The sequence below is a fragment of the Macaca nemestrina genome, chromosome 9, assembly GCF_043159975.1.
Source record: "Macaca nemestrina isolate mMacNem1 chromosome 9, mMacNem.hap1, whole genome shotgun sequence".
NCBI classification, from domain to species: Eukaryota; Metazoa; Chordata; class Mammalia; order Primates; family Cercopithecidae; genus Macaca; species Macaca nemestrina.
Window position 1 is genome coordinate 94,295,895 of NC_092133.1, and position 20,220 is coordinate 94,316,114.

At 39.8% G+C, this 20,220-nt stretch overlaps 3 pseudogenes; 1 reads left to right on the top strand and 2 right to left on the bottom strand.

The window, feature by feature from the left end:
• Positions 1–455: 455 nt before the first annotated feature.
• Positions 456–1,379, bottom strand: LOC105499836 (eukaryotic translation initiation factor 3 subunit L pseudogene; annotated as a pseudogene).
• Positions 1,380–4,358: 2,979 nt separating this feature from the next.
• LOC105499842 (zinc finger protein 37A-like) overlaps positions 4,359–20,220 on the top strand; it is a 34,405-nt pseudogene continuing 18,543 nt past the window's right edge.
• On the bottom strand, positions 12,155–12,519 carry LOC139356343 (FXYD domain-containing ion transport regulator 6 pseudogene; annotated as a pseudogene).

Below are 20,220 nucleotides of genomic sequence, written 5' to 3' on the forward strand. Positions count from 1 at the left end.
CTTGTGCACAAACCTAACAATAGCATGGTAAATTTCCTGATTACATGCAACAATTCAGACTTATCAAAAAGTTAAGAGTATAAAATGTTGCATCTGAGAAAAAATTTTTTTGACCTTTGAGATCAATATTTTAGTATTATAAAAGCAGACATAGAATGTGAGAGAAAAGTTAAAAGCTGATGGAAAAGTTGAAGGACAAAGTTACCATTCTAGCCAAGTAAAAAGATATACATTTTGAAGGGGAAAATAAACAGAGGGTAATGACGTGTGACCTGTAAATAATGTGTAAAAAAATATAGTAAAGGTTGAACTTCTGAGATATGAATCTCAAAAGTTTTAAAAGGAAACAGATTTGAGAATTAAAAATTATTACTGCGTGTAATCTCACTGAGAACAAATCTTTTTTTTTTTTTTTTTTTTTCCTGGCTCCAAAGATCCCTTACTGATACCCATTTGAAACACTTTGGTCCTTAACTTGTTAACTGAGTTGACAGGCTGATGGCTGATCTAGGTAAAAGTTTCATGGTAGCAGAAACACTTCCTGCCTATAATATATCAAAACAGGTTCCTGAATAATGTGTGTGAATGTCATCAGGGTCTCTGTCCCATCTTCTTCAGGGTTCTATTAAGCTCCTCGAATTTGTGAATCTGACAGATGAAGAAATTCCCATAGCCCCTGGTGACCTTGGTGTACGCAATGTGGATCATGTCCTTATCAATGTAGAAGTCAACCTCTGAGGCTGACTGAAATTCACCATCCAGGATTGAGATGCCACTGGTCCACACCAGGTTCTTCATCTTGTATTTGAAGACAAGAAGCTGGATCCTGAACTCCTGCTCTGTGAGGTCCAGGAAGCCAGCCAGCTTGGCCACAGGCATGGTGGTGTGGAGCTTGAGGAAGCTGCAGATGGTTGAAAGCTGGGCCTGCTGCTGTACTTCATCAGAAAACACCTTCAGTTGCTGCAGGAAGGGCTCTTTGTGGTAGTTGGGGTGCACATTATCATAGTTGGGCAATACAGACGACAGGAACTTGGGTCAGGAGTAACTGAAAAGTTCTTCACAGACTTGTGGGTCACCTTTCTGCATGTGCAGCATCTTGTCCCTGTATTTCTCCTGCAGCTGGAGGTGAATGCTCTCATCAGTACTCATGGGATACATCGTGAGGGCAATGGCCAGCAGTGCATGCATCTCCTCATTCTGCTTGTTAATCATCTCATACTTGTATGTGGTCCTCTGGAACATGCTCTTGGTCCTCTGGATGTAGAGGAGGATGCTGGTAAAGACCCAGATGGCATCCTGGTAGCAACACATCATCAAATATGCAAAGCCAATATAATAGTATGTGGTGACCTGGCACTCCGGCACATGGGAATACATACTCTTTGATTAGTTCGATGGAGAACAAATCTTAAACTTATTTAAAAAAAAAAAAAAAACTTTTAGTTGAGTATTAATGTATTTTTAATATTTTAATTTTTAATTTTAATTTTTATTTATTAATTTTTTTGAGACGGAGTCTTGCTCTGTTGCCCAGGCTGGCACAATCTTGGCTCACTGCAAGCTTTGCCTCCTGGGTTCACGCCATTCTCCTGCCTCAGCCTCCCGAGTAGCTGGGACTACAGGCGCCTGCCACCATGCCTGGCTCCTTTTTATATTTTTAGTAGAGGTGACCTCGTGATCCGCCTGCCTTGGCCTCCCAAAGTGATGGGATTACAGGTGTGAGCCACCGCACCTGGCTGTATTTTTAATATTATGGCTAATTTTAATAAGACCTTATAAACAAATCTAATCCCAATCTTGATTACAAAAGAATTTTATAACCTTTTATAATATTTTTATAACCTTTTATAATATTTTTATAATAATATATTAATTTAATTTTTAAGACTTTTCATGTTTTTATTTTATAACTATTATATCCATTTAATGCTGTTTATCTTTTAAATTTTTCTTTAAAACAATCCCTCAAAACCTCTAAACTAAGCAAAATTATGTTTCCCACCATGAAATTTCAGGGTTTTTTTCCTAAAAATATCCAGATTTAGGCCACTCTAATATTTGGTTTCAGATTTTCACATTTATACTCAGAAGACTTTGGTCTATAATTTCCTTTTGATGGAATGTCTCATGCTGTATTTGGTATCAAGATCCTCCTCATCTGCTGAAGGCAGTGTGGTTGTGTTTTTTTCTGTGTCTATTCTATTAAAGATTGTGTACAAAAGTGGTGTGGGGAAACAGTACATTTTTCTAAAAATAGGAAAATAAGACAAAAAGCTTGGTGGAAGAATCAAAAGTACAAATCAGTAATAATACTATAAAACATGTTCATAAATCCATAGACAAATTGGAGTAGGGGAAACAAAAAAATGAGGAAGACATTTTGAGTACAAGTGAACTGGCCTATTTAAAGAAACCACAATTAGAAGATGAAAGTGAAACCTCAGCAACAGTACATAAAATTCCCCATATTTGAGCGTTCTTTGTGTGACGTTCCAAAATTGACAAATGCTGTCAAACTTGAACCTCAAAGCTCACAGAGTGTGATGATTAGAATGGAAGGCAAGATATGCTTCATCACATGATCACAGTGATAGGTCACCGTAGAATTTTCAAATGAATACATGCCACATTATGGGGTCCAACTGCTGCTATTTTGACATGGGTAAAAGGGTTGCTTAGAGTACATGTTGCATTTCAAACCTGAATCCCAGACCCACAGTGTTATTCTCTGTGTATGAAATAAATGTTAAATCAGGAAAAAAGACCTCTCAAATATATTTGATAGTGAACATTTCAGAGTGAAGAGAGAAAAAGGTAACATGTTGAGAATAAAAGGAGTTCCATGCTTGAGTTGAAATGCCCTCCCCACCCATTTCTGCTGTTCCTGAATCACTGGGCATTTCTAGATTAAATAATTTAAAATTTGTTCCAGATTTAGTTTAAAAAGCATTATTATAAATTTAGTTTAAAAAGTAATTATATAAAACGGTCTTTTATCACTTATGTATTTTACCTACATTTTCTCTCTATGCAACTAAGTTCATGTACTTGTTTCTGAATCTCTTTGAAGTTATTGAGAGATTCTCTATTCATGTATACATAAAAGGCTGGCTATTCACTGAGACATTAAGAAAAATGAAGCACTCTTTGTTCACCAGCCGGATATTTGAAAACATATAATTAATATTTTTTTAAATGGAGACTTCTGATAACCCTAAATTCCAGGATTAAATATGTGTTGTGGCACATCAGTCAGCCTGATCAGACACATTATTATGATCTGGTCATGAGAATTAGGAAAGGGAAGGGAATTGACAAGCCCTTTAAGCATGCAACAATAAAAATTCTAAAATAAACATGAGAGAGTTGTCATGTCTAAAACAAAGTAGATACCCTTTTAGATATGAAATACTTCAGTACAAATTTGTATCACTGCTGATTCATTACAAGTTTCTAGAACTATTTTATCAAATGGGTCATCGATTAGATATAAAAATTGCATTGATATAGATGTTACCATTTTTTCAGGGATTATTTAATTGACGGGGTAGTTGACAGGGTTTGGGAAGGAACATGTAATATTTCCTCACTCTGAGTATAGAATTTTAATGGTTAACAGCTAGATTAAAAAATATTTGTGTGTGTAAGGCACCATCATAAACATACATATATACATGTCCTGTGACTCAGGAATTTCATCACTACCTGTCTCATGAAATTTAAGATTTAGTGGTGAAACGGAAGAAAAACTAGAAAACAGAGTCACATCTCTGCATGCTCAATTAGAGGAGAAAATAAAAAAGATTTGGGAACATAAAGAAAATAGAACCATGTGACTAAAGGAACAGCATTCAAAGAGCAGATCAGACTTTCATTTGGTTGAGCAAAATACTTTCCTTCCTGCTACCACCTGAGTGTCCACAGTGAATGAAGAGTAAATGAATAAATGTAAGCAAAGCCCTTAAAAAGCTTCCTCACTGTGTCAGTGCTGTATGATTGTTTAGTTAATAAATCTGGAAAGATGTGCAGAAACTTAACCATTGTTACTTCCAAAGGCAGAACCTGATAGGCTGCGGAAGAGGGAAAGAAGGAAACCTAGATTTCAATGTATGTTATTTTGTACCTTGTGAATGTCCTACAAGTGTTATTCTTGGTGCTTTTCCTGTGAATTTTTTTTTTAAAGAAAGAACCACCATCACCACAAAATAATCCACCATTTTATTTTATTCATGGTTCACAGGGCTAGGAAGAAACAGAAAAGATGGTTTATTGCTGCTCATTGGTGTTTGGTGACTGCAGAGAAGACTCATTGGCTGGAGTTGAATCCACAGCAAAGGGTTGGCATCATCTGGAGGTGACTTCACTCACATGTCTGCAGAGGACATGGGGCTTTGGCTGCAGGGCCTATAGGAGACCTTCCAGGTACCCTGGGCTTCCAGGTAGCAGAGCAGTCTCAGGACATTAAGAGCTTTGACTTGGTGGTCAAGGGCACACAGGTGAGTGACCTGAGTGAACCAGGCAGATGCTTATGGCCTTTTTAAACATAACTTTGGAAGTTACACAGCATCACTTTCATGTCATGTGTCAGTGACAAGTGAGCACTAGTGTCCAGTCTGGTAAGGTAGGCATAGACCTCAAAATCTCAAGGGGAGAATAGCAAAAAAATTGGAAACATATTTAAAAAGCAACATGCATATTCTAGTTTAAAACAACTCAGGTTTTATCTCTCCTGGGCTTCCCACCACAGCTCTGGGGTGATCTTAGGGCTTGTGTTTCCTCCCCAACTTGGAAGCAGAGGAGAAAGGGACCTTGGTAGTGGTTGTGGCCAACGGTCTTTTGCTTATGTCCTAGGAGATCCACCCAAGAGAGATGCAGGTCAGCAATTGCCCAATCTCACTTAAAAGTGGGAGCTAAATGATGAGAACTCATGGACACAAAGGGGAACAGCAGACACTGGGCCTACATGAGGGTAGGGTGGGAGGAGGGAGAGGATCAGAAAAAATAACTGTTGGGTACTAGGCTTAGTACCTGGGTGATGAAATAATCTGTACAACAAACCTCTGTGATATGAGTTTACCTACATAACAAATCTGCACATATTCCCCCGAACCTAAAATAAAAGATTTAAAAAAAAAAGTTCCTAGTAGCAGAGATGTCTCTCAAATATGTGATAAAAAATATGTTACTTTATCACATAGGCCAGGGGTAAGGTAATTGTGGGTTTTACTTCTGCCTCAGTCACTGTGAATTGATTGACAAGTAAATGCAAACATTCAGGGAAACTTACTGAAGCGTTATGGGGCAATAAAAACTAATGTCTGCCTTAAATGTTGCTCTATCAAGGAACCGTTTATTTAACTCTGTTGAATTTAAAAATCACAAGATTTAGGCCGGGTGCAGTGGCTCACACCTGTAATCCCAGCACTTTGGGAGGCAGACACAGGTAGATCACCTGAAGTCAGGATTTCGAGACCAGCCTGGCCAACATGGTGAAACCCCACCTCTACTAAAAATACAAAAATTAGCCGGGCATGGTGGCAGGTGCCTATAGCCCCAGTTACTCAGGAGGCTGAGGCAAGAGAATTGCTTGAATCCGGGAGGCAGAGGTTGCAGTGAGCCAAGATCGCGCCATTGCATTCCAGCCTGGGCGACAAGAGTAAAACTCCATCTCAAATAAAATAAAATAAAATAATATAAATCGCAAGATTTAACTATTTGGAATGGAGGGAGGCTTTATTTCTTATAGGGGGTTACAGCCTGCAACAGGCTGAGAAGAATGCCTCTGGCTAAGACCGGGGACAGGCACTTTGAAGGAACATAGGTTGGGATGGGAGCATTATGCTGGACAAGTTAGCTAAACATACATCTTCAACAGGTTACAGGAGGAGCTATGAATATGCATGAAGGTGGTCCTGATGCGCGTGTGTTGAATCAATATGCATGTAACATGTGACCCATGTTCACTTTGGGGTGGAGACCTAACATTTGAATGTATTATAATCAGGCCCTATCAGTCAAAAGGTCTTTTCAGGACATGAAGGCACTCAAGTGTGCAACCTCTGTAAACCCAGCCAGAACCAGTTTCTGGTGGGTGGTCTTCTTATCAGGAGAAAGTTACTGAAATCAGTCTCTTGTCTAATCAAAGCTGTAGTTATGGTGCTTGGAACATGGGTTGGGAGCCAATTAGTGTCTGGTGATGAGCTACAATTGTTTCCATTTTGCTTATCTCAAGGTCAAGTGTTTATTTAGCTGCTAGAGAAAAAGGAAAAACCTTGTGGCAGTCAGACCATAGTTTACTCTTTAAGTTTAAGGTGCTTGACCTAACCCTTGTCTGACATGGCCTTAGGTCTTGTTTATAATTTGGTATCTCATTGCCACGAAAGTCTGTTCTGCCAGTCTTACGATCTCTATTTTAACATTAATGCTGTCAGTTACTGTGTCTAAACCACAAACATCAGAGGGTATAATGAGACATGTCTGACCTCCATCTCGTCATGGCCAGGAACTCAGTTGTAAGGTTTTTCTGGGGTCCCCTTGGCTAAGGGGAGTGTCCTTCAGTTGGTGGGGGCTTAGGATTTTATTTTTAGTTTACAATTTCCGCAAAGGGAAAGGCTGCTGATAAACCTTAAACATCCTGCACTTGTGTTTCAAAGCAATAAATCAGACCTCTTAAGTACTAGTGGAGTTGTATACAATTTGTACTGTGACCACTTTCCCTTCTAGCCTGAAAGCTCTGTGAAGACAGAGGTCTTGGCTTTTTTATTTCTTAACACTTTTCTTACCCCCAAATTAGCACGTAGCAGCGGCTACACAGATGAGAATCTCTCTTTGTTCCCCACAGTTTCTACATTGAACAGTTCTCCCTGCCAACATGCAGCATCACCCTGTAGCCTTATAGTTTCCCCAGCATCTAATATATTTTCTTCCAGTAACTGGAGACTGAGATGCTGCAGGGCCAGACAGCTGTGTTCTTAGCCGAGTGACAAGCAAGGCTTTTTTGGGCTTTTTTTTTTACCCTATTCACCTTAGGGTTCAAGCTGACCAACTCAAAACTATACACGTGGGGCCAGAAAATCATCAGCCTCTGAGTGTCAGCTATATGATCTTACAAGAGCTCATTAGAGATGAAAAACAGATTTGTAAATTCCAAAGCATATCTCTAGCTCAAGATTGCCTCTCTTCATAGTCTCCCTTTTTCCAGTGGCTCCAATAGGCAAAAACCATAGCAAAAATAGTTAATTTTGAAGACCTGTTCTGTTTCCAGTATTGAGAATTTAAATTCCAAGCTGCCCACTAGCTGCAAAAAGCAAGGAAGTTGTGTCCCACTCAATTTCCTCTGCAGCTTTTCCTGATCAGTGTGTTTCCTCTAGAATTTATGAAATTGAAAGCATTTAACATGTTATATCAATTTTATCATATCAATACGTTTAGATGTAATAACCACAAAAAACAAAGCCATTAAACATTTTTTTTTCTATTACAAACTAAACCCATAGCAGTAAATCCAGCATTTGCAGTTAGGTTAGCATTACTGCTGTGGGAAAGATTCAGGTTGGAAAGCAGATGGGGGAGGTTACAGGCGGTGGCAAAGAAGGAGGCAGCTCTTGCAACAGGGCAGCAGCTTGGCTAAAGAAGAGGCTGGATGGAGTCTTGGCACCCTCCCCACCCCAGCTTTGCTCCAGCCCTGAGAACTTTTAACATTTTGGAGCCACCCAACACTCACCTTTATAATTTGTCACTGTTGGTTTTTTTTTTTCCTCCCACTTACAGAAGAGAACAAAAAACAAAGCCATCACCCAGATGTATATTTTTCCCCTCACTTCATCCAGCACAGCTCAAAGAAGCTGTTTCTAACCCCATAGGTCACTGTGGCTTCTAAAAGCAGACAGCAGTTCAGCTGCTGCTCTCAAACCATAGGGGGCTCCATAGACACCCAGTTATCAAAGGCTTATCACCATTCCTCATCATTTTTCCTTTTCCCAAACAGTGATGGAGCCAAATCTTAGTGAGTCAGTGTTGTTCTAGCAAATTCCACTTCTGGCCCAGGTGCAATGACTCATAGCTGTAATCTCAGCACTTAGAGAGGCTGAGGCAGGAGGATCACTTGAGGCGAGGAGCGCAAGATAAACCTGGGCAACATAGCAAGACCCCATCTTTAAAGAAAAAAAAAAAAAGAGCCCGGGATGGTGGCACGTGCTTGTAGTCCCAGCTACTCAGGAGGATGCATACTTGTAGTCCCAGCTGAGGCAGGAGGATCACTTGTGCCCAGGAGTTCAAGGCTGCAGTGAGCTATGATTGTGCCACTGCACTCCAGCCTGGGTGACAAAGAGTGAGAAGTAAAAAAAATTTGCTTCTGATGCCAGCTGTATTGGGGATTCCCAAGAACACTTCTGGATTAAACAAATTGCTAGGAGGACTGACAGGACTTGGCACATAGTCACACAATGGCTATGACTTATTACAGCAAAGTCAGCAAAGGGGAGATGTCACAGGGCCATGTCCGGAGGAAACTGGCACCAGCTTCCAAGCATCCTCTCCTAGTGGAGTCACATAGGATGTGCTGAATTCCTCCAGCAATATGCTGTGACAACAAATGCAAAATGTTGCAAATATTGCTTTTGTTGCAAATGTTGCAAAATGTTGCTCCTTAGAGACTCAGTGTTTGGGCTTTTTATTGGGGTCTGGTCATGTAGACACTGTCTATTGTGCACAAATCAAAATTCCAGATTCCCAGAAAAAAAAGCAGGTGTTCTGCAGAAACCATATTGTTCAGGTACAGTGAGCCATTTGATCAGTCAGGGTGGAGGGAACCCTTCTGAAATCCAGGTTCCCAAACCTTCCCAAAATTCACATTCCCAGATACCAGCCAAGGATAGGATAGCCATCTCAGGCCACTTCAGTGGCAACTCTACTTCAATAGATTTTTTTTTTTTAAATAGATGGAATCTCACTCTGTCGGCAGGCTGGAGTACAGTGGCGTGATTTTGGCTCACTGCAACCTCCAGCTCTCGGGTTCAAGTGATTCTCCTGCCTCAGCCTCCTGAGTAGCCGGGATTACAAGCACATGCCACCATGCCGAGCTGATTTTTGTATTTTTTTTAGTACAGACAAAGTGTCACTGTGTTGGCCAGGATGGTCTCAATCTGACCTTGTGATCCACCAGCCTCAGCCTTCCAAAGTGCTGGGATTACAGACGTGAGCCACCGCGCCCGGCCACTTCAATTGATTATTAGTTTGCAAGTTTGTAATGCTTTCAGTGGTTCAACCCCTGTTTGATGTTAGTTCTGAGTTCAGACTTGTGAGTGACAGACATACTAAGGCAGCTGCGAGATTATCAAATTCACTCAGCTCAATTTTTGTGGTGGTTGCTATTATCTATTTTTATTTGTGTATATTTCAATGCCAAATAGCTAAATTCAAGCTTAAACTTTGTGATGAACTGTTTGAAAAGTGGAGATTTATTAAATGAGCAAAGATTCCTTTTGAAGCTTTTTGTGTAGTATGCAAAAATGGAGAAAGTCACCAGCACATAGTAACAGCTAAACATGGAAGATGTATGATTTCCTCAACTAATACTATATAAAGTAGCAAACAAATTTTTTTATTAAAAAGAATTCAAGGTCAGGTGCAGTGGCTCACACCTGTAATCCTTGCACTTTAGGAGGCCTAGGTGGGCAGATTGCCTGAGCTCAGTAGTTCAAGACCAGCTTGGGCAACATGGTGAAACCTTGTCTCTACTAAAATTGCAAAAAATTAGGGCATGGTGGCGAGTAATTCCAGCTACTTGGGAGGCTGAGGCAAGAGAATTGCTTGAACCTGGGAGGTGGAGGTGGCAGTGAGCTGAGATTGCACCACTGTACTCCAGCCTGGGTGACAGAGCGAGACTGTCTCAATAAAAAATAAAAAAATAAAAATAATTCAGATTGAGATATAGTAATTGCAGTAGAAGTTGTAAACATCTGCCAAACTATATAACAGCAGCAGTCTTTCAGCTCGAATGACACTTTGAAAGTATTACTGCTAGAAGTGTTTTCTGATTCCAAAGATGCAATCAAATTTTGAAAAGCCAGGATAAAATCTACTGCAACAACAACAAAAGTGATAGCTTCACTATGATCACAGAGATGTTCAGTGATCTAAATGCCTCATCTATTTTCAGCAGAGCCGTGGATGCAAGTAATCACAAGGCAGAAGATATTTTCCCTTTGCTTCTGAACTGCTTTTGGTGGCGATAATACAAATACAAATTGTGGTTGATGTTTGCATAAGGGCACAGACATGCTTGGTCCAAGCGGAAGTAAAGCATGAATGATTCCAAGTTGTGGGCCGTCCTGCCCACATTCTGCATCATGAGGTCAAAATAGCATCTGATGTTCTTTGCATTTTCATTGAAGTAACTGTCATAAAATTGTTCTTTTACTTCAGCGTTTACACTATTAGAATTGAGTGATTAAAGGATTGTGTGATTTTTTTGGCATTTGATATTCTTAATTTCCTTTGCAGTTAGAAACTCATTGGTTCCCGTAACTAACACAGTTGAGAAAGTTGTTAGTTTATGTAAAGTCTTGAAATAATATTTTAATTCTCAATAAAAGATTCCAAAATTTTTGTTTACTTTAAAAATAATCCATTGAGTGAAATTTACTTGTTTTTTGTTCATAGTTTTTTTTTCACTAGGAAACAAATGTTTTATTCCTTTTTTCTATTGTTCAGACAGATCGTGGTACAGAAAACAGCAGTCTGGCCACAGAGGCTCTGTTTGGTTGATTTCCACAGGCACATGGAGGACAGGAAGGGCGGGATCTCATTTGAGCTTCCACTCTCATTATGACCTTTGACCTCTTCCTGTACCCTCTGCAGCAGTGCTGCATGGAGCCTACTGGGTCTCTAAGCTACCTCACTCACCTCTCTGACCACTGACAGGCAGCACAAATCATGTGGGGGTTGTCTCTGCTGACCAAGGAGACATGGGCAGAGAAGCAAAGGCCCCTTACTCTCCCTCTGTCCATTCCAGTGTGCTGGCCACAACAGAGTGGGAATCCTGCAGTCATCACCTGCTGGAGACTCAGCTTCAGGGATGGGAGCCTGTGTCCAGAAAAACTGGGCTGTAGATTGAAGTCTCAGAAGCAGGAAGGTTGGAGAAGGGTAGGGTTCCAGAGCCCCTGGGGTTATTGCTGTTAAAATATGCAAGGGCTACATTCCCCAAGGGCAGATTAGAAGCCCTGGGCCTGGGATAGGCACGGTGGCTGACACCTGTAATCCCAGAATTTTGGGAGGCCAAGGCAGGTGGATTGCTTGAGGCCAGGGAAAACCCCATCTCTACTAAAAATACAAAAATTAGCTGGGCGTGGTGCTGCATGCCTATAGTACCAGCTGCTTGGGAGGCCCAGGCATGAGTATCCCTTGAACCCAGGTTGCAGTGAGCTGAGATTGTGCCACTGCATTCCGGTTTGGGTGACAGAGTGGGACTCTGAAAAAAAAAAGAAAGCAGCAGATCTGGTCCTGGAATCCCTGGGTGTTATGTGAAGGGCAGGGCAGATAGGGCTCCCTGGGGCTTCCCCAGGGAGAAAAATAACCATCGAAGGGTATAGTAGCCTGCTGAAGGCAATGCTGGGCTCACAAACTCCTTGCTTTGCTTTGTATCTCTAATTACTGATCTTCAGAACAGACTGGGGTTGGAGTGGGATAAGGAAGCGAGGTTCTTGTAAAAGGAGTGAAGAGATTCCATGAAGAAAGAAAATGAAAGTGGTATAAACCTTCCCAGGTCCCAAGACAACTGGAGACTCCTGCCCATACTCTAAAGGGAAGGAGCTAGACTCTCTAGGGAATAAAGCAGACTCCCAGGAGTGAGAGGTGATGGGGGGCAGAGACGAGCAGATGGCTACATGGCTCAGCCCCTGCCCAGGAAAGTGAGTCCACAGTTCACTAACAGTAATAACCATGAACAAGTAGCTATGAACACTAGAGTCAGCAAACACACACACACACACATCACAGGAGTTGGAGGAGCCTGCAGGCTGCAGTGGTGAGGCAAGAGATTAGTTGGATCATCAGGTGGAGGAATGGTGTTAGAAGGGACAGGGAAGGGCGTGTGGGGACACACAAGTTACTGGCTTCTCTTGGGGAAAGATTTGTTGCTGAAGTGGCTGTTTTCTTAAACATCAACATTTGCATCTAAAAGTTCAAGCAGCTGCTTTTGGGTTCCAGAGGCTTCCCACCGGAGGGATGCGCTTCATTCAATTCTCTGCTTTCTGGATCTTTGTTGCATTTGCAGTGATGAGGTTCCCCACTGGGCTTCCTCCTCTCTTGGGGCCCCTTCTGATTGAAACTGCACTTGCTTCTGCAACCTAGGATAAGGAGGATCCCAGTGGAGAAGAGGACCACAGCACATACCAACCCCCCAGTCCTCAGGGTCTGGTAGTCATAATGAAGAGGGTCAATTTCCTTCTCCCTGTCAGCTGCACCGGCCAGGACAATGAGGGCCAACAGGCTGCATAGAAAGATCAGCACCACCTCCATAGTGCCTGCACAGCCAGTTCCCTCTGAGATGATCCCAGGAGGATGTGTCGAGTCCCAAGGAGCCTGGGAGTGGCATGTTCCTAGTTTTCAGTCTCTTTAGGGATAGGATTATGCAAATCGAAAGAAGAGCAAACAATGTTACTGAAATAATCCATGGCATAGTGGAACCTGAATGCCTTAAAGAAATAATGGCGGCTGGGAGAGGTGGCTCACACCTGGAATCCCAGCACTTTGGGAGGCTGAGGCGGGTGGATCCCTTGAGGTCAGGAGTTTGAGACCAACCTGGTCAATATGGTGAAGCCTTGTGTCTACTAAAAATATACAAAATTAGCCAGACATGGTGGCATGTGCCTGTAATCCCAGCTACTGGGGAGGCTGAGGCAGGAGATTTATTTGAATTCGGAAGGCAGAGGTTGCAGTGACCCAAGATCATGCCATTGCACTCCAGCCTGGGAGACAGAATGAGACCCGGTCTGAAAAAAAAAAAAAAGGAATATTCACAAGTGTCAAGACTGTTCTTAAATTGAAAAACATTAGGCCGGGTGCTGTGGCTCATGCCTGTAATCCCAGCACTTTGGGAGGCTGAGGCAGGCGGATCACGAGGTCAGCAGTTCGAAACCAGCCTGGCCAACATAGTGAAGCCCCGTCTCTACTAAAATTACAAAAATTAGCCAGGTGTGGTGGTACAAGCCTGTAGTCCCAGCTACTTGGGACGCTGAGGCAGGAGACTCGCTTGAACCCAGGAGGCGGAGGTTGCGGTGAGCCAAGATCCAGCCTGGGCGACAGAGCGAGACTCCGTCCCCCCTCCCCCCAAAAAAATCCAATGAATTATGTAGCATTAGGACTCATGGTTGTTTAAAGAAACAGTCCTGGTAAGCTAGGGTGATCATGGGTTGTTAGGATGTGGCAGGCTTTGTGACAGCCCTAGAGACTGGGCAGAACTGGAATATTTGCAATGACTTTCGAGGGATTATACCTAAAAAAAAAAAAAAATTATGGTAACATGCACATCACGTGAAATTCACAATTAAGACATTTTAAAGTATAGAATTCAATGATTTTAGTACATTCACAGTGTTGTACAACCATAACCACCATTTATTTCTGGAATATTTTCATCACACCAAAAGGAAACATGGTACCCTTAATAAGCGGTGTTGTTACTTAATAAGCAGTTGCTCCCTTTTCCCCCCTCTGCTCCCAGCCCCTAGCAACCAATAATCTCCTTTCTGTCTTTATAGATTTGCCTATTTTGGATATGGCATATGAATGTGATCATACAATTTGTAGCCTTTTGTGTCTGATCTCTCACTTAGGATAATGATTTCAAGACCCCTTTATGTTGTAGTTATATATCAGTACTTTGTCCCTTTTTATGATTGAACAATATTCTGTTATATGGATATACCAACTTTTGTTTATCCATTCATCTGTTAATGGACATTGGGGGTCATCCTGTGTTTCGCTATTGTGAATAGTGCTCCTACGAGCATTCATGTACAAATATTTGTTAGAATACATGCTTTCAATTGTTCTGGGTATATACCTACGAGTGAAATTGCTGGGGGATATGGTAATTTTACGTTTAATTTATTGTGAATCTGACAGTTTTCCACAGCAGGGTGCTTTGCAATCCATAAGAATTTTTAGTTAGCTTTTCTATTTCTGCAAAAATGTATGCTGAGTTTTTGATAAGTATTGCATTGGGTAAGTATTAGAGTGGGTGATAACACTTTGGGGAGTGTTATCTTAATATTAAATCTTATAATCCATGAACATAAGATTTTTTTTCCCCTGGGTCTTCTGTCCTTCATTAATGTTTTGTAGTTTTCAGCGTACAAGTGTTGCATATCCTTGCTTAAATTTATTAAATAGTTTTTTGTTTAAATGCTGTTGTAAATTATATGAAATTCAGACTTCAGTGTCTATAAAGTTTTATCAGAACTCAGCCATACTCATGTATTTATGTATAGTCTGTAGGTACTTTCACACTACAAGGGCAGAGTTGACTGGTTGCAGTAGAGACTGTAATGGCCCACAAGCCTAAAATTTCTTTTGTTTAAATGCTGTTGTAAGTGGAATTGTCAATTTGCTTTTTTTACTCTTCATTGTAATGACAACTAATTTTTGAGTGTTGATCTTGTATCAACACTCAAAATCTTGTATCAAAAACAAATTTTGCTGAATTTGTTTCCTACTTCTAGCAGTTTCTTTGTGGATTCTTTAGTATTTTCTGCATATAAGATCATGTCATCTGCAAACAAAACTATTTTATTTTTTCTTTCCAATTTGGGTTTGTTTATTTATTTACTTAGCCTAATTGCTCTGGCTGGAATTTTTAGTACAGTGTTGAATATATGTGGCCAAAGCAGGCATCTTTATTTATTGTTGGTTTTTTTGTTTTAGCAATCTTAACCATTTTTGGATGTACAGTTCAGAAGCAGTGTTAAGTATATTCATATTGTACATCTAATCTCCAGAACTTTTTCATTTTGGGAAATTGAAATTCTGTACCCATTAAACAGTAACTCCTCATTTTCCCCTCCTCCTTGCCCCTGGCAACCGCCATCCTACTTTCTGTTTCTAAGAGTTTCATTATTTTTGCTATATCTTATATAAGTGAAATCATACAGTATTTGTCTTATGACTGGGTTATTTCACCTAGCATAATGTCCTCAAGCTTCCTCAGTGTTGTAGCATGTGTCAGAATTTATCTCCTTTCTAATGTTGAATGATATTTCATTGTCCCCATGTTTTGTTTATTCATTCATCTGTCAGTGGACATTTGGGTTCCTTCCTCTTTTTAACTGTTGTGAATAATGCTACTGTGAACATGGGTGTACAACTCTCTCTTTGAGATCCTTCTTTCAGTTCTTTGGGTATATACTCAAATGTGGTATGGCTGGAACCTGTGGTAATTCTATTTTTAATTTCTTGAGGAAACACCAACGTGTTTTCTACAGAAGGTGCACCATTTTACAGTCCCATCCTCAGTGTACAAGATTCCGATTTCTCCATATCCTTGCCAACACTCATTATTCTCTTTTGTTGTTTTGATAGCAGTCATTGTGTTGGGTATATGGTAATTTTTCATTGTGGTTTTGATTTATATTTCCCTAATGATTAGTGATGTTGAGCATATTTTCATAAGCTTGTTGACCATTTATATATCTTTTATGGAGAAATGTCTGTTCAAGTCCTCTGTCCATCTTTGAATTAGGTTATTTTGTTTGTTTTGAGTTGTAGGGGTTCTTTATATACTTTTTATGTTAATTCCTCCTCAGATACATGAATTGTGAATATTTCTTCCTGTTGTGTTGATTGCCTTTTCATTCAGTTAACTGTGTTCTTTGATGCAGTCCAATTTATTTTTACTTCTGTTGCCTGTGGTTTTTGGTATTATATCCAAGAAAACATTGCCACATATAATGTCAAGAATCCATTCTACTATGTGTTCTGCCATGAGTTTTGTAACTTTAGTTCTTAGATTTGGGTCTTTGATTTATTTTGAGTTAATTTTTTTTGTAGTTTTGTTTTGCATGTGGCTATCCAGTTTACCAACACTATTTGTTAGAAAAATTGTCCTTTCTCTAGTGCTGTTCTTGACAACTTTGTTGAAAATCATTTTACCATAGGTGCCTGGGTTTTCAAGATTATTTTGGCTATTTGAGATCCCTTAAAATTCCATGTAAATTTCAGGATGATTTATTTCTATTTCTGTTACTATGTGTCCTTTGTAGACTGACCTTTTTTTTTTTTTTTTAAATCAATATGTAGTGTTTTTCTCTTGTAATAATATTTGACTTAAAGTCTCTTGTCTCAGGATAGCCACCCTGGCATTCTTTAGGTTACTATCCTCTTCTGTCATTTCAATTTCAACCTATTGTGTTGTGGGTTTGTATCTAAAGAGAGTGTCTTGTAGACAATATATAGCTGGATCATATATTTGTATTTATTTTGCCAATTTCTTTTTTCTTTTCTTTTCTTTTTTTTTTTTTGAGACAGAGTCTCACTGTGTCGCCAAGGGTGGAGTGCAGTGGTGTGATCTTGACTCTCTGCAACGTCTGCCTCCAGGGTTCAAGCAATTCTTCTGCTTCAGCCTCCCGAGTAGCTGGGATTACAGGTGCACACGACTACACCTGGCTAATTTTTGTATTTTTTTGTTTGTTTGTTTAGTAGAGATGGGGTTTCACCGTATTGGTTAGGCTAGTCTCAAACTCCTGACCTGTGATCCACCCGCCTTGGCCTCCCAAAGTGCTGGGATTACAGGTGTGAGCCACCGTGCCCAGCCTATTTTGCCAATTTCTGTATTTTACTTGGGAGTTTATTTACATTTAGAGTAAAAGATAAACTGATAAAGCACTTATGCCTCTTTGCTATTTGTTTTCCATGTGTATTACATCTTGTTTTCAGTTTTTCTGTATATGCCTTCCTTCGTGTGTGTTTTTTTCTAACGCGTCATTTTAATTCCTTTTGTATTTCTTTGTAGTCATTATTTACCTAGTGTTAATACTTGGAATTGCAATTAACATCTTGAATTTATAACAATCTAGCTTGCATTAATACCAACTGAGCCTTAATCTTATATTAAAACTCTGCTCCTATACAGCTTTGTCCCTGTCCTTTGTCTTCTTCTTGTCACATTTTATGCCTTTGTAAATTGTGTGCACATTACCATATATTTATAATTATTGTTTTATGTATTTGTCTTTTAAATCATATAGAAAAAAGCACATAAAAGCCAAGAATACAATAAGACTGGCTTTTGCATTTTCTTACAGTAGTTACTTTTACCATTTGAATTTTTTGTATGTTTGGATTGGAGTTACCGTCTAGTGTCCTTTTGTTTCAACCTTTAGGACTTCCTTTTGCATTTCTTATAGGACAGGTCTAGTACTAATAAATTCTCTCAGATTCTGTTGATCTAGGAATGTTTTAAATTCTCCTTCATTTTTGAAAGGCAGTTTTGCCAAATGTAGAATTTTTGATTTTTTTTTTTCTTTTGGCACTTTAAAGGTGCCATTATCCTACTGCCTCTGGCCTTCATGGTTTCTAATAAAAGACTGGCTGTTAATCTTATTTCAGATCCTTTGTACATGGTTAGTCCCTTATCTCTTGCTACTTTCAAGATTCTTTGTCTTTTGACAATTTATTATTTCTCTCAGTTTGAAGTTCTTTGAGGTTATCCTAATTATAGTTTCTTGAGAGTCTTGGACATGAGATTCACATCTTTCATCAATTTGGAAGGTCTTCAGACATTATTTCTTCGGATATTTTTTGGTTCCATTTTCTCCTCTTTGTCAGCAACTCTTTTTATTAACTTTTGGTATGCTTGATGTTGTCTCATGGATCTCTTAGGCACTGTCCATTTTTCACCATTTTTCTCTGCTCCACAGAATGAGTAACCTCCATCAGTGTCTTCAGTTTTGCTGATTCTTTGTTCTCTTTGAGCTCCAATCTGTTATTAAATCCTTTCACTGAATTTAAAAAATTTTAGTTTCTGTACTTGTCAGCTCCAGACAGTCCTAATTACATTTTTATAATTTTGTTCTCTAATTTAATATTTTGTATTTGGCACAGCATCATCCTCCTGGTTTGTCTTAGTTCTTTGTCTGGTTTCATTTAGCTCTTCGAGCACATTTAGAACAGTTGATTTCAATTCTTTATCTAGTAAGACCAATATCAAAGGTGTCTTTGAGGACAGGTTTTATTCATTTCTTTTTTCTGTGTATCTGTGGGTCATATTACCTTCTTTGCATTCCTCATAATTTTTTATTGAAAACTGAGCATTTTGAATATTAAAATGTGCTAATTCTAGAAATCAGATTCTTTTCCCCAGAATTTGTTGTTGCTGTTTATTTTGCATTGTTTGTTTATTTTGTGACTTTTCTAAACTATTTTTGTATAGTCAGTGTTCTTTGTTGTACATGGTCACTGAAACCTCTGTTCTGTTAGTGGTCAGTTTGTGATTTGACAGAGATTTCTTTAAATGCCCAGAGCCAAGACAAAACAAAAAACTCTTCTGGTCTTTGCATATTGGCCCTGTTTTAGGGTACTCCTGTAATGGTTTGCCAGGCCATTTGCATCTCTCTGTAAAACTTTACTTCCTGCTTACACCGAGCCTGAAGGTCAACCAGACATTAAAGCTTAGGTTCCTCTCAGGTTTTTTCTGAGCATGCATATTGCCCTGGCCTTGCACATGACCTCAATTCCCTGGTTTATGCAGGAGCTTTTCAAACCCCTTATCCCCACCCCTGGCCCCCATATATTTCCTTCCCAGTTTTTCCATTCGCAGTTTTATCAGTCCATCTGCTGCTTTTCTCATCTGGCTGCTGTGGCCTGATAATTGCCTTTAAATGCTTTCAACAGGCACTTCCTGGAAGAATAGCCCTGAGAAAGTTCCAAGGCAGGCAAAACAAAGACAAGCCTCTGAGCCACTTTTTCAGAGAGCCAGCATAGACAGATCAAAATACACAACTATAGTTCTCTGAAAACAACGTGCATACTGTCCACTTTGGCACAGGCATCAGCAAGCCATACCAGGAATGTTCTGGGTGTACTAGGTTTTTAATTAGATTGGAGAATTCTGAAAAGCTTGATGCTGAGAGGGCTTTTTTTTTTTTTTTTCCAGCTTAATTGTTGCTTTAGTTTGGGATGGAGTTTTGGAGTTACCTATTCCATTTTCAGCCTGCCTCCCACATCAATTTTTGAGTAATTACTCTGTAGCACAACAGATGTACCTAGCCCATCTTGTCCTTTTCCTGCACTACCTCTGCCATTAGCCATTTCTCCAAAGGACATTGTTCTTTCTAGTGGAGGATGGAATTTAAAAAGCAAGATCTGGGTGCTCATTGCTAAAGGTTGTCACTGTCTCAGACCCTCTCAATTGACAGAATTAGGAAATATATATGTGTATGTATACACACACACAAATACACATGTGTGCACCTATTTTTATATTGGTCTATCTATACATATTTTTTAAACAATGAGTTTACATAGACATTTTCCAGTTTCAATCTTAACCCCATAGCCTTTCTGTTTTCCATCTTTGTAACTTCTTTCTCCAACAGTGAGAAACCAGGCTATACCATTATCCACAATATTTATATTTATTTGCTCCTTCTCCCTATTTGTATCCTTTTTTTTTTTTTTTTTTTAATTGAGATGGAGTTTCACTCTTGGTGCCTAGGCTGTATGCAGTGGCACGATCTCAGCTCACCACCACCTCCGCCTTCTGGGTTCAAGTGATTCTCCTACCTCAGCCTTCCAAGTAGCTGAGATTAGAGGCATGCACCACCACGCCTGGATAATTTTGTATTTTTAGTAGAGACAGGGTTTCTCCATGTTGGTCAGGCTGGTCTCAAACTCCCAACCTCAGGTGATCTGCCCACCTTGGCCTTCCAAAGTGTTGGGGTTACAGACGTGAGCCACTGCACCCGGCTGATATCTAATGTCTTAAACCTGCCAGTGCTACCTGTCTCCTCAGCTCTGGTTTGATCCCTTAGATCATCATCTTCCTGGAATTATCCATACTTGCTATATTAAATATTCAAATCAGTTTTGATGTATTAAAACATTTTAGAAGTTAAAAGGTACCATTTGACTAAGTCTTATTTTTGGAAAAACATTATTACTTCATGTAAGCTTATCAAAAATAAAATTTCTGATTATTGGTAGCACAGTATCTAAACCTCTCTC